Below are 16,078 nucleotides of genomic sequence, written 5' to 3'. Positions count from 1 at the left end.
TTCCTTTTAAGGGAAAACATCTCGGAAAATATTGATAAAAACGTAATAATTACTTGTGGATATGTAATATATAATAGCTATGCGTTTTTACATATATATTATAGATGACTTTGAGTAGAAATTAGTTAATTTCATTATATATATGAAAACAAAACAATAGTGATTACATTCTTTACACAGGGTTAATTTTCATCAAATCATATATTTAACGCTTGCATGAGTGTTGGCATTGGTAAGTAGTTGCCAATAAAATTTAAAGGTGAATAATGCTACAAAACACTTTTCGTGAAAAGTTAAATACGAGGGATTTTATTTTATTTTTGTATTGTAGCTTCAAACAACGCCTTAATATTTTGCATTGCTATCGTTAGGTTTAGATGTTTTTTTTAATATGAACTTTACATTTGCTGGATTTACAATTGTAATACATTGATCCTTTGTAATTTTTAGTGCGAAGTAAACATTTAACTAAGGACTCAACCTGAATGTATAAAACAATAATCTAATGTGCAATAAATATGAATTTTCATATTTTATATTGATGTTTTTATCTTATTATCAATTTACTCTGATTTGAAATGTTAGTATTATATACACTCATAAAAGTGAGACGACTTTCAAATTTAAGCTCAATTTTTTCCTGTTACGAAAAATATATATTAGTCCTAATATATTGATTCTTTTGAATTTTTGTATCATAAATTTTGTATCATAAATTAATTTTGATCAACAATAAAACATAGTGCATTACAAGTGAAAATATATTTTCACTGACACGGAAGTTTTTGTTACATTTTCACCGGTAGACATAAATGTCTACTAGTGAAAATATAATTTCACTTATATGTGCTAGTGCAATTATATGCTGTTCTATATTGTCATTCGACAGGCATAAAACGTTTATTTTCGTGCTCTTTGTGTCGATTAAATTATTAAAAAAAAAACTCAATCCGAATTATTGATGTCAAATAATAATCAAAATAGTGCTTTTTTCGATAAATTTGATTTTAATTTTTTTCCTAACTATTTAAATATTACCAATGTTTTTTTTAATTAAAATTATAAATCACCACTGAATTTTATAGAAAAAAATATTATGGTCGTAAGGTGACACATCACCTATTAAGGCCAAACTGTCAAAGCCAAACCTAACCTAAACGTTTTAACCTAATGGAAGTTAAAAAACTACAGTTAGTTTTAGAACTTTCATTGGGTTAGGTTTGGTTTATTCGTTTATTTTAAGTTAATGTATGAACAGCATATTGATTCTGTTCGCTTCGCAACTGTCAAATTGCGTTTTAACAACATTAGGGCGACACATCACCTGTTACGACCAAAATGTTCTGAACGTACGTGTTACAAAACAGTTTTAAAATTATAAATCAATCGTTTGATACAGTTCCATTGGCCTAGTAGTAAAACTATATTTCTACTAGTAAAAATATAATTTAACTGAAAAATACACATTCACTGTAAAATATACACTCCTATACACAATAAAAACATTTTTTTGTTTATATAAATGTGATATTCATTAAGTGGTTTCAATGAGTTTTCTTCCACTTTTGCATGAGAAGCTTTAGTTAAAAATATCACCCATTACATGAAGTTTGTATGTAAATAATAGGTGATTAGAAAAAGCTACGAAAATCTATGTTGTGATAATCAATCGTTGTTATAACATACATACATATACCCTTTAATTGAATAAAATATATAAATGAAACTCTAATTTAAATTTTTGCTTATATATTCTTATACGTCTTCGCGGTTTTTTATACGTGATAATAACAACAGCACATTTAAACATAAATAAGATTATGAAAAAACATATACATTTAAATATTGTATAAGCACACATATTGATCCTATAAATTGTGGGCCTCAGCTATAAATATAAGTTTTTGTCAAATTTTTTATCAATTTTATTATGCTAAGAATTTTGGTACATGGGAGCATTTTAATGCAATCATTTGGTCTATTGTTTGTATAATTTTAAAAGAACTTATATTGGACACAACTTTATTTATAAAATCGATGTATTTATTTTGTTCATAATTTTATATTTGTATAACTCTTAACTGATTGTTCATTATTTTACAAACGGTTTATTTTGATGCATTAAATGATTAAGCAAAGTGGCAATAAATAAATAAAGATTGGAATCCAGACTAATTAATGGGCGTATATTAATTACTGTTTATGATTTTGGAGTGCTGTAAATTCAATTAATAATATATAAATAATTTATGATGTATTTAAATAGCCATTAAGTCGCGGATTCTTGTGAAATTTGACGATTGTTAAAATCGTTTTGCATTTTGCCTGGCACTGGTTACAAAAATCGAGTAAATTGCTGTATGTAAGAGAATAATGAATTCATTTTTATTTTAAATTTAGAATCTGTTATAGAACATTTTTGAACTCTACATTTTTCTTTAACAATTTTATTAACGGAGTTGCGATTTTTTATAGCTTTTATATAGTTGTCATTTTGATATAATCAAGAAATCAAGATCAATTCTTAAAATTAGTTTGCTTGAAATTAAATTAAAACTACGACAGTTATTATGTCTGAAAAAACCTTATATTTTATATATATCCAAAACTTATTATTTTAGACTGATAAGACTAAGAAATTGCATTGATCTGTTTTCAAAGTTGCGACATTAAAAGCTATAATTAATATCGAAATATAACTAAAATGGTTAAAATAATAATTAAATACAGCTAAAAGATTTAACACTACAATGGGTGTAATGTAAATGTATGTAGCAAACCTGACATTGCTGTATTACATAAAACGTTTAATTTGGCGTAATAGCCTGATAAAAATAAAAATAAATTTAGACCTATGCGAAAATTAAAAATGGCGGTCGTTTACTTACGAATTCCTATTAATTTTCGGTTGCTAAAAACAAAAATCAATATGAAAAAACAATAATATTATATGGTTCATTTGGTCATTTCAATTGTTTTTTTTTTAATAATTAATCAAAAGTACAACATCTCTAGTAAGGCTTAAGTTTTTATTTTTCAAACCCTCACTTGTTATATTCGGAGGTCGCGCAATTTTGGAACGGGGGCTGTGCATTCGAGACGCATTCAGGTGCATCTCCCCTTCGCGCGCCCTCCCCCGCGCCGCGGCGCCCTCTTCGCCGCCGCGCCACCGCGCCCCCGCGGGACGCCGCCGATTATCATCACATTTGTTCGTCAGCTGTCGCGGGGTTGCAACGTGCCACCGCACGCCGTTCGAATCGATACGCAACAGAACTTGCCGAATTTGAATTTCGCGCGCCTCAACTTGACAGTTCTCATTTCGCCGTTTGGACATAAGCGAAACTTTTTCAACCGTCGTAGATGCGATCGCTACATCGGATCGATACGCTCGCTGCATCGGGACGACATAATTCGAGGTAAATTAATTTATTTAATTTACGCCGGAGGAAATGGGACGCGAAGCTTTTCCTTCGTCTGCGCGGATATTGAAAATACGACGGCGGAAGCCGAACAAAGAGGAGGCGAAGGAGGGTCGCGGCCCGTCGGCAACCTGTTGGCTTCGGGGTCGCGACCCCCGCCCTCTGTTTATCTCCCCTGACCTTCCCGTCCTCGAACATACGCGTGCGACGGTTCTCTCGGTTTAGACGCTTTTGCTAATTTTAAACGCCGTTTCATTAAATTACAATTGATAATTTAGATTTTTAAAACCATTTTTTATTATTACAACACATTAATTAAAGATGAAAGATTCATTTATATAAATATGACAAGCACACACAAATTAAATAAATTGATTTTAGAGTATTTTTTTTTTATTATAACTCAATTCTAATGAAATTCAGCTGTATTCTATAAGCAATAACTATCATTTCAAATGGAAAAATCTACATGATTTTTACAGCCGTAGTTTTTGTGTGTATACGTTAATAAAAAAAAATTAAGCAAATATTAAGAAAATTTTACTTTTTCTCCTTTATAGAGCCATGAATATAATATTTATACAATTTTAATTTAACGATTTAAAAACTATGTGCCATAAGTCAATAATGATAAAATTCTGTTTTTCATTATATTTAAAAAGGTATATTTTTGTAGCAGTATAATTGTCATGGTTTCTGTACATTTAGAAATTAGAATAGAGCGAAACATTAACTTTTTCATACAAGTTTTTTTAAATTTACATCATTTTTGAAAAATGGTAAGAAAATCGATAGCTTTTTTAATATACAGAAACAACTTTTATTATTTTTACCTATTAGTAAAATATTGGAAATTATATTTTTTTCTTTTATATTAATAAAAATTAAATAATTGTTTTAGCAATCTAGTAATATATATAAACGTCTATTTTACATCTAATGCAAATTAGATAAGTTTTTTATCTCTCTCACATAATTTTATTACTATGTAGTAGTATTTATAAATTAAAATTATTTGTTGGCACAGATTTATTTGTAATATATTTATCTCATATTTTTAAAATACTATAATAAATTTTTATTTTAGGTTTAGAGCCAAATTAGTAAATATTATTTATATAAAAGTAATGTTAAATAAAATTATTTTTGATTATAGACTATTTGTTTATCCTTCAAATTTGTAAATTTTATTACGAGCAAACATTTAGGAAATTTTGCGCTACTTGGCTAAATTTTTTTCTAAGAAAAAATGACAATTTATTACAAACAACGTAATAAGAATTTGCGCTGCTTCGTCAATTCATTTTACTAGTGTGTAGCGATTTTGAACCATGATGTTCGACATTCCATATGTAAAATTGCGTGCTAAGTCCGAAAATGAAGTCAAAAAATAGGAAAGTAAAAGAGTTTTTGAAATATTGCTAAATTTACTTATTTTTGTTTTTACTTAATTGCAAACATCTCCGGTTCTAGTTTACTGATTGCAAAATAATTTATATTAAATCAAAGGAAACTAAATTTTATACAGCACTTTTCAATTAGATTATTTTTTTAGGCAATATTTATGAATTTATCTACCATTTTATATAATATACAGCAAAATATCACATTTTTTTAATGTACTGTGAATAATACAAAGGAAAAAAATAGTCCCGACTTATTTTTTCTTATAAATGTTAAAGCTCAATCTATTAAAAAGAAAATAAGCGACTGTTTATCAAAATCAGTTGTGAAATATAGAAGTTATAAGCATTTGAGTAAAAATACAGAAATTTAATTTTTACCTATTTTCATGATTATCTTGACTTTATTGCTTATAATATTATTTATATTAATTCTAAATGGTAGCAAAAATGTTTTTTTTTCGATTTTTTTAGTCTTGTGTGTCAGTTTCTCGAGTGAAAAACCAATAAGTCACCCATTATCGCTTCATCCAAAAATCCTTAAAAGCGACATTCCAAGGTGAAAACGTTCACCGAGCTCATCACTTTCATCGCCAAGATTATCGAAAAAGAAATGAGAGTGAAAAAAATAATATTTAAGGACATATTTGTCTTTAATGTTTCAAGAAACTGAGACTACAAAAAAATTCTTTGTATAATCTACAGTACAATTTACAGTAAAATTTTGCTAAAAATGATCCAAATTCGTCGATGAATTCATATAGTGCCTATACAAATATTCTGATTCGAAAGTATTGTATTAAGGGTTAATAGAAAATTTAATTTCTTTTAATTTGATGTAAAATACTTTTCAATCGGCTAACTATAAGTGGAAATATTTTCAATTTAGTAAAAACGCTTTTATTAGAATGGAAAATACGGAAATTTATCAATATCTTGAAAACTGTTCTAGTTTCTTTATTTTTGACGCGCAATTTCATATAAGAAATGACTTAAATGATATGGGTCAGATTTTTTTTTAAATTTGTAAGCTATTGTTATCAACAATTTCTTTATTTTGAATTTGCTGCCATGGGTTATTAGTTAATTTGAGAGATGATAAAAATGTTATTATTACTCTAAGGAGAAACCATTTTTTTACTTTTTATATTAACGTGTATACATCTAAAAATGAAATCATATTTTTTTCACATTTACTAATTTTTGTTCTAAAAAGCGAAAGTATCCTTCCAGCGTATTTCTGAGTTTTTCAGAACAGGTAGTAATAATGGGAAATGTCTGAAGATAATGGTAGTGTCACATTATTTTCCAATCAAACTTTGATCCGTCTTAAATATGGCTTTAAACTTGTTCTTTATTGTAGTTTATTTTTGCTTGATTCGTGTGAACCCATTGTATGCACATATTTGAAGAGATTAACAATATTATTTACCTGCTGACGAATGGATTAGAGTTAAATGTTAGAGTTAAAAAAATCAACAAGTCCGATCTGAAACCACCGTCTGCATTGACTTATCCAAAATTTCTTCTCCCCATAAACTTTCCATATTTTTTCTACCACTATTGCTGCTTTTGCCCCTCGATCGAATTCACATACAAAACATGGAATGAAATATGAATTATAACTTTGATAGAAGCTTCCATCGTTAATCTGCTCCAATCGTTACTCCTTCGGGCGACATCCCCGTATAATTCCAATTATAATATATAAACGTAACTCGATCCGAAATGAAATATTAATATGTGTAACGACATTACGTGTCGAATGTGTTAACGCCGCAACGCGTGTAAGTTATGAAATGTAGTCACGTTGGCAACGATACTCGGTGCCGATCGTGGCCCCCCATTTTCGGGGATAATTGAATTACGGACCCCAAAGGTCGAACATGCGGTGACATATTAAACATTACGGGCGCGAATTAGCACCGCAGGAGAAAGGGGCTGTCGCTCGATCGTCGAAATCTATAACGTTAAATGGCGATCGTTCGAATCTCACGGAAACATTTCGACATTAAATTCGTAGAGGCGGACGTGTAACACTGTTTTATCGTTGACATGCTCCGCAGAAGTTTTCATTTCCTGCTCCGTTTAGTTCAAACGTGTAACAATACGCCGAACCGAGCAAACTTTTAGGTTCGGCGCCGGCTCCGAAACGCGGTTGATCGAATTCGGTTCGATCTAAAATTTCTACTCCTCGGTAAGGATAGTGTATCAATTTTCTTTCTCTCTCTCTCTCTCTCTTAAACGCAAAGACATCGACAGTTGATCTCAAAACCACCCTCTGTATATAATGTTGTTAGATAATACAAGATTTTCCGTTTTATTGAATCAGATTTTCTGAAAATTTAACCATATAATTGTCTTGCCATTAAAATTGTTTAAACTGGCAACTAATTAAAAAAATAAAAACATTCTAGAGAAATAAAATGTTTTCAATATTCTAAAAATCATCGTTTTTAGACAATCTGATTTTATTGAAGTACATATATTTGAAGGTACAATAGTTTTAATAGAGAAATGAAAAGTCAGCATGTGAAAAATTTGTAAGACTATCAATTAGAATAATACAATCCAATATTAAAAAGGATGTACGCATGTTATCACCCTTATGAAGAGCTAGGGACGTAATTTGGGGGGGGGGAAGCAGGTGGGAGCACCCGCCCTTGAATTTGGCCAGAAAACTTCTTGTCATTTAATGAAATACTATAAATCTTAATGAAATCGAAATAAAAAAAAAGCGACAACTGACTTGCCAACTTTTGTCCCACCTCCCCCCCCTCTCCATGGAAAAAGCTGAAATGACGTCCCGGATAATCAGTAATTCTCGGGTTATCTCTCAAAGAATATTTAAAAAATACAGTCTCAAAATGTCATTTCAGTGAAGTCATATCGGAATACATTTTCGACGGTAGATATATATTTTTTTCAGTGAAAATATAATTTATCTGGGAGGTGCGAGTAAAATTATACGATTTTAACTTTTTCATATGTATTTTCATATTCTTCATTATTTATTTATTTACATGCGATGTATGTATACATGTTACAGTGAATGTGAACTTTCATTAAAGTTATATTTTCACTAGTGAAGTACAAATACATTTTCTCCAGTAGATATATATTTCGATAGATAGATAATGAAATTATTCGCTGCACTAAAATGTCTATGAAACTCAATTTAGCAGATGCGAAACGTCCATTTTCTGTTGAAACCCAAACCTAACCTATACGAATTAGCCAAATCCAACTTCGCAAACCCAAAACACAACCTAAACCAAGATGAGTTGGCTTAGGTTGTGGGTAAATAAGCACAAAAAGAAGTACAGACGTACTTATTTTTGTGCTCACCCCGCATATTGATTCATTTCGATATTACACTATGTTTTAAAAATATCATAACTATTCTTATCGAGATTACTACGGACTTTTCACATGATAGTATTAATCAAAATATATTCACACTGAATTTTGGTCAATAAGAGGGCGCAAAAACAATTATCACTTTTCTGAAGACAAAAATTTACGTCAAAAGCAAAATTCGGTTTTGACGTACTTCTTAAAAATTGTAATATGCTATCATCGCGACGGCACGGTTTTATTACTTTTGAAATATTTGATTTAGAGTATGTAAAAAAATGCTTTTTTTTCTTAACTGCGACGTAAATTGAAAGTTTAGTGTACTTATCAGTAGTGTAGTAATAAAAATGAAGTATTTGAACGCTACTCCCCTTTTGGATAAGCAATGGAATTTCAGTTGATGTGAAACTGAAGACGATTATATAGTTGTTTAATGTCTGTTTTAGTGAACCATTTGAGAATTATTTAAGTAACAAAAGTATTAGGCTTTTAGAAATTATGCACGTAAAAAATAAAATATAGGGATATACTACGTAAAATATTACATGGATTTTCTTTATTTTTACTTTGAAATATCCAGTTATGATTTTAAGAATAGGATTTTTAGCTTAATCAAATCTCGTACTGCTAACCAACATTTTTTTCATCATGCAATTATATCAACGCCAATCTTAGCAAAATAAAGCTAGAAAAAGAATAGTGGTGGGAATAAAAATATAATAGACGAACGTGGGCACATAAAAAAACAAGGCAACGCTGTCGAGATGATTCAATTTTTCAGCGTACCAGACCGAACAAAAGTTTTTAAAAGATGAAAAATGTGAAAATGAAACCGAAGGGAGGAAAGTTTCGCGGGCGGCCGTAAATGGGGAAGCACTAAATGGCGGTGTCATTAAGAATTCCCTCTCCAGTTTATTAATTCCTACTTTGAGGCAGCGACATATTTTTGCAATAATCCTCGGAGAAAGCGACGGGGGACGAGAGCGAGAAAAATCAACGCCATAATGAAATTATAATATACATTAAAATTTATTTTTATGGTCGAATATTGTTGCGTTATGACTGGGCATATGAAATAATATTTGCTACTTAGATTGGCTATACTTTCTATTCATTAAAATAATATAACCTATAAAATATATTCACAAAGGTTAAAATAAAAAAATGTACAACGAATGTTCGCATTTCTATAGAATGTGAAAATATGATGAATCACCGGTGACATGTGCGAATTTTCAGTAATAAAACACGCATCACGGTTGATTATTTTTTGCTTCGACCTGTCACTGTGCATTATACTCTTAATTAACCATGGGCGAGTTTTGGTCTAAATATTCGGCCATTGGCATGTACATTTTTTTATGTACAAAATATTTTTATTATTTTGTGGTAACGTTGAAGAATAAACACGCGTTCGGAATCGAAATCAAATTGGATCATAGCTTATTGCATGGTGACATTTGTTTGTGACATCTATGATTCGAGATTAGGAAAAGCAAATATGACAGTTCTCGAGGGTGTGAGCTACTGAGGGGTTTTGCGGGGGTGATGCGATGATGGAAAGGCGTTCAGTGATCGTTAGTCGTTTCCGCGCGCGTGATTGTAATAACCTTTCGAATAAATAGTTATAAACCCCAAACACCCGCTAATCTGCGCTTATTTCAGTAAAAAGAGAAGGGGAGAATTTTTTAGCTCCTTTGAAAAAGCTAGAAAAGAATATCGCAACAGAAAATTAGCAGATTTTAAGGGGAAGCATTCGCAAATGTGCACAATAATAAAACAACCACACCTTGACCCGGATAAATAATGGTTACAAACTATTTGTAGATTTGTAATAAAACTCGCATTTTATGTCTTATTTGAATATAATAATGTTGCTTAATATTTTTAAAAATGGGGATTTTGTGGTACAATAAATAATAACAATTATTTTCTCATCGTTTAAAGAGAAAATTACGGTTTATGGGACGTTGATAAAAGTAATCTTAAAATGACTTGTTTTAAGATGTGACGGTTTTATTGTTTAAAAATATAATGTTGTTAAACTGACAACAATTCGTTCATACAAGTTATTTGTAATCGATAGAGGTAAATTATGCTGTAACGCGCAATCTTCGCGCCATATCGAGGGGGAGATCCACATTATTACGAGTGCGTATATTTGAGTGATTTTGGAGTAAGTGTATGGAAATGAATAGGGAGAAGATTTTTCGAAGGGGGTTTTATTGTGGGTGTATATATAAAAATATGTAAGTCGTTAAAACAAAGGTTATTTCCCCCGTTTTTTCGCATTTAGAGTGCGCAAAGTGAACGCCTCTCGATATTTTGGGTTCTTCTGTTTCCGCCGACCGCCATATCGAACTGAAATAGATCGTGGAGAAATGTCAACGTGTTTTGTGTAAATATTTCAGAAAAAATTAAGCGGCGTAATGCGATACGCGTTAACAAGTAGTCGTTAGGAGGGATTGCTTCTTGGAAGGGATTCGACTTGAATTATGTATAAGAAGTATTTTATGAGTCCAGCATTTTTCAGACTAAAATTAATTGAGACAAAAAGGGGGATGTATATATTTTTTATAGTCATATTTCGTAGCGAGTACATGATTTGATTTGGCATATCGCTAGCGTAACTTTGCGCCGATGATGGATGTGTTAATTGAACCGGTTGGAATTTTTTGGTAGAAAGTTTTTGGTGATTTTTTTGCGTGATTTCGGGGAGATGTGGGGTGATCTACGGGGGCCACTCACCGACGAAGGCGTAAATATCACCCCCTCGGCGAAACGTGAAAAAAATGAACGCCCTTTATTTTAAATGTGGCCGCGTTGACAGCGGGGGTGCTCCATTATATCCACATACATCCATAAAACCAGTGTGGGTGTGACGATTTACATTTTTACCAATGAATGTGTGTGCTTTCATATAAATTAGAATAAAATCGATTCAAAGGTGATTGAAAAAAAATATTTCGATTGTGTAGTATAGCATATATGAATGATGTGTTATGTGGAAAGAAAGACAATTTTTTTATGACAGTTTTTTGGATTATTTCAGTTTAAACAGTTTAATTAATGAGAACACTATTAAGTTAGTTTGATACAATACGATTTCCATCGTCTAAAAAAACTATTTTTTAATAATTTTAATACCATTTAATAGACCTAATAAAAAGAGTTTGAAAATATACATTAGTTTTAAACCAAAGCAGTAGTATTAACCCTTTAAATGTTGAATTAATTCTTATAAAGTCACAAATACAGTATAAAATAAATTTAAAGATTTTTTTATATGTTTATATTCATTCTATGCTGCACCTATATTCACCTTCAGGATTTTTAATTTTAATTATTTAATTTTTACTGTATAATTTACTAATTACGTATTATCTAATATATTTTAAAATTATTTAAAAAAAATAATAATTTAAAAATATAATTGATATCTATAAAAAGAGTTTATAATGTATAAAAATAATAGTATTGTTTAGTTTTAAAATTAATGTAACTCGAATAATTGTATGCTTGATTATATTATAAAAATATATACAATATATATGAACCATATATCAGTAGTGGACGTGAATAAGTAGATAACTCGATTTGCATGAAAGTTGACATTATTAATTTTTTCGGTTGTTCCGGTACATTTTTCCACGACCGAAACGCGTTACGGTACAATTTGTTAGTAGATTTGCTAAGATAAAATAATTCTTGCAAAAAATAAATAGATCTTCTAACTAAGATTTGTTATAATATCTGTTTCTGAGTTCAAGAAGATCAAATAAATTTAAAAAAATCTGCATAACCCACTTATACGCAACAAATGAAGTAACCAGAGTAATCATCTTCGATTTCACATCAACTGAAATTCCATTGCTTATCCTAAAGGGGAGTAGCATTCAAATACTTCATCTTTATTACTGTACTACTGATACACTGAAGTACACTTTCACAAGTAAACTTTCAATTTACGCAGTTAAGAAAAAAGCATTTTTTTACATACTCCAAATCAAATATTTCGAAAGTAATAAAACCGTGCCGTCGCCGTCGCAGTGGGAATGCTCCATCATTCACACTACGATGGCGACGATAGCATATTATGATTCTTAAGAAGTACATCAAAACTGAATTTTGACCAATAGAAAAGCGAAAAAACAATTATCACTATTCTGAAGTCAAAAATCTACACCAAAAGCAATAAAATCGTTAAAATAAAGCGTTCGCAGCGTTAAAATAAAGCGTTGCGACGGCGCCGACATGATTTTATAGCTTTTGACGTGAATTTTTGACTTCAGAGAAGTGATAATTGTTTTTGCGCCCTCATATTGAGCAAAATTCGGTTTGAATATACTTCTATCACTACTTAAAATAAAAATATAAAATCGTGCCATCGTCATCATAATACTAATGAATAGTAAAGATATATATTATATTTTTAAGTCATGGTGAAACACCAAAAGGCGGACAATACATGAAACATTGAAATGATTTCTAATAAAATATTTCGTTTGACTTAATATAGGAAAAAATAATGACAGTTTATATAATAGTTAATGCACTCGGTAGCTAAATTTATGTCATATTTAGTCGTAAATAATGATTTACACGCTGCAAATCATATGTATTTGGTTCCACACGTGTAGCGTAGCGATGTACAAACGCAAAAGCTTACTCTCACTTATTGCATTTGACCTACATCTTGAACCTCTTCCATTGCTCATGCAGTTTAATCTGAGTTTTTACACGATTTTTTTTGTAATCTGGTAATCTTATTTTAATACGCATATACTTGAAAGACTTGACATATTCTGAATCAAAGTAATAATAAATTATGTAACTTTAAAATACAATTCTAAACAGAAGATTTGTATCAGGATATGGTCAAAAATATTTTTGTAATAAAATTATAACTAAAAGAACATCAACAATTTAATTTTGTATATTAGAGACAATTTATTAATCAGGTCTTATTTTATAATACGCAATATTATTTTTATTAATTCTGTTTTTTAATTAATCGCTCAGTAAATATTTTTTTTTTAATTTGATAATTAGGCGTTTAAAACCATGTATTGGAAGTTATTTTGTTTTCGCATAGATCAACCTGTAACTTTGTGTATCAATTTATTCTTTAAGCCTTTTATTAAAAAACTTTTATACAAACGATTGCATAAACGGATGTCTATTAACAGTCAAAGCACTTGTAAAATGGACCCGACAATGTATTGTATTGAGCGTCGGTGTTACAAACAATGAAGCGCGTAGCACATCTCCGCCGATAGGTATTCAGTATCATACAATCCATAGAATTACACTATTGGCAATTTCACTAATTAGCAAGATTTGTATTATACGATATGCATTGGCCAAACAATCGAGAACTGAAAGTCGATCATTGAATTACTTCCCTCATGATTTTACTATTTTCAGATATTTTAGTCAGAACTTGATACATAACCACAACTTCGCTTTCGACTTGGAATAAATGAGAGTTGAGCCAAACTCGCACCAAGCAGAACCACACTAAATCTCCCGAAAAAGCACATTCCACTTAGAACTTTAGATTCGGTTTCAGCTCAGAATCTCAAACGTTGTAGTACTGCGACAGGAACGTTAGTCGCTCGCAACATTGTAATAATTGTATTTATAATAATAAATAAACTTCACCAATTGGTGATTTTCTGGTTACTTAATTTGTATTATAATTTATGATCTATTTATCGATAGGAGCGTGACATGTCACGGCGTTATGACGACGAGAGAGATATGTCCGTCTGTGTTTGAACGTCACACCCTTGATTCAACCCTCCCCTATTCTTGTTTTGCGAACCACCCTTTGCAAACGAACTCGTCTGTGACACCAGTAATAAAGGGCAAACCGCGAGATATGATAAGTTGCGATATTATTAACTAAAACTAAAGCATCAACCACAACACAAATCAGAAAATGTTTTATAAATATAAATTTTAAACATTATTTTTCACATAATAATTATTTAGTCAGGTGATTAAGTGCTTCGATATTGAAAACGATTCAATTGATGCCTCTGTATAAGTACCTCTCAACTCTTGAACGTGTTAGGGTGTGTTATCAAGAATTAGGGTTACAGCCCCATGCAACCCCATGCAACTTGTTTATTAATATTTCATATAAACCACTCGACCGTAAAGCTTTAGCCTCGGCCAAAGGGTGAGTGAGACTCGCCATGTTTGTATTTATAGCGAAATACTATCGTCAATATAAGTAGTCATCATAATCACATATTAATAATTATCAAACTATTGCCAATATTTGCCCATTATGTTTGAAAACACCTCTCGAGTTGAAAAGATTTTTTTTTTTGAAATGATATTGTTTTATTTTTGACACAAGAACATCAAAATTTCGACTTTTTAATATCAAAGCAATTTAAATACTGTCTTAGGGGATTAGTTGATTCCTGTGCTTTGTTATTTTATTAGTGTAAAATAAATAAGTTGTTGCAAAAGCAGTGGATTTTTATCGCGTCCTCGTGCACAGTTTTAAAAGTATTTGCAGCTCTTGAAATCTACAAAGTGTTCCTTTATTTGTACTAAGTTGAAAAGTTTTTCAACTTAGTGCTCCTTTGGCACAAAATAATACCTATAAAGTCTCAATTGATCCATTACCTCCAATTTTTTTACTCATTTTCAGCTAAATTACCACGGTTTGCCGACCTTCACTAGTATAAATATAATCCCACTGGTCAATATCAGTGAAAATGTATGTATTCATTGCGCGGATGATACATTTTGGCCTTAACAGGCGTTGGAACATTTTGGCCTTAACAGGTGATGTGTCGTCCTACAACTGTTTTCAAAATATTATTAAACTGATAGGCGCTAGTGAAATTAAATGCTATTCTAAACTGTTTTTGAAACTCAATTTGCCAGTTGTGAAACTATAGTGCATTTTATAACTTTCATTATGTCAAGTTGGTTAGGTTAGGTTTGGTTTGAACAGGAAATGAACGTTTCGCAACTTTCAAATTGAGTTTCAACGACGGTATAGAGCAGCTTATAATATGATTGGCATTTTATTTAGAGATCTGAGAGATTGTGATATAGACCTCTACACAAAGGCGATTATCTGTGGCGCTCTGAAACTAACTAAGTTATAATAACGACTCATTCCGTTATTAAGCGCTACATGTGGTTAAGACACATTTTTGTATAAATAATTATATTTTGTAAATATGATATTTTTATCACACGTGTGGTACTATTCATCGATTATTACAAAAAAAGTTAAGTTTACTCTCGTTTATACATAAATCCATCAGTAAAACATGACTTATTTTAATTCACACACATGCATAGAAGTATTCCAATAAAGCAAATAATACTACCACGTGTTTAAAATAGTATTATTTGTAAAGATCCGCAATCACTGTGCTTAAAGAGCAAGTCGTGTTACCTTTGCGGCGAAACTTTTGTCATCCCTTCTGGAACAAATTAATTCCCAGCGCAGACATCTGCAGAACGCCTTGCGGCAGATTTTATTCGCTTTTAATTGTTTTTAAACAACTGCTTGTTTTATGTCTCGGGGAGTGTTTGGAACACCCCTCGGGGGGGCTAAAACCCACCCCCGCCCGAACTCAAGGGGCCGTGTTTGCCTGCGAAACTGCAAAGTGAGACGTCTTTGGAAAACTTTTACCAGTCCGCTCATCTTTAAACCTGACTGGTTCTTTTGAGTGACAGACACGACGTGTGGATGGTTATTGATTTTTGAATAGACATGTTAAATTATGCAAGGGTTAAAAAGCGAGGAGCTATTGCTGCACGAGTGTTCCGACGTATGTGTGTGCGTGCGCCTAATTAAAGTGGGGATCGAACCTAATTGAAATCGTTGAAGTGTGCCAGTGGACTACTAACAAGGGCACA

At 31.1% G+C, this 16,078-nt stretch overlaps 1 protein-coding gene across 2 annotated transcripts in view; it reads left to right on the top strand.

Annotated features, from left to right (window-relative positions):
• LOC148239214 (uncharacterized) overlaps positions 1 to 16,078 on the top strand; it is a 52,937-nt gene that overhangs the window by 4,131 nt on the left and 32,728 nt on the right. The window contains exon 1 of one of the 2 annotated variants that reach the window (XM_088183791.1): positions 3,202 to 3,416. The exons of the other annotated variant lie outside the window; for it this stretch is intronic. The gene's annotated coding sequence lies outside the window, so the exon portion shown is untranslated. Of the gene's footprint in view, positions 1 to 3,201; positions 3,417 to 16,078 lie in introns of those variants that run through there. 2 annotated transcript variants of the gene reach the window in all.

The sequence above is a fragment of the Plectrocnemia conspersa genome, unplaced genomic scaffold (genome assembly GCF_051122295.1).
Source record: "Plectrocnemia conspersa isolate PC_06_02 unplaced genomic scaffold, ASM5112229v1 ptg000001l, whole genome shotgun sequence".
Classification (NCBI taxonomy): Eukaryota; Metazoa; Arthropoda; class Insecta; order Trichoptera; family Polycentropodidae; genus Plectrocnemia; species Plectrocnemia conspersa.
This window is presented reverse-complemented; position numbering and strand designations above follow the sequence as displayed.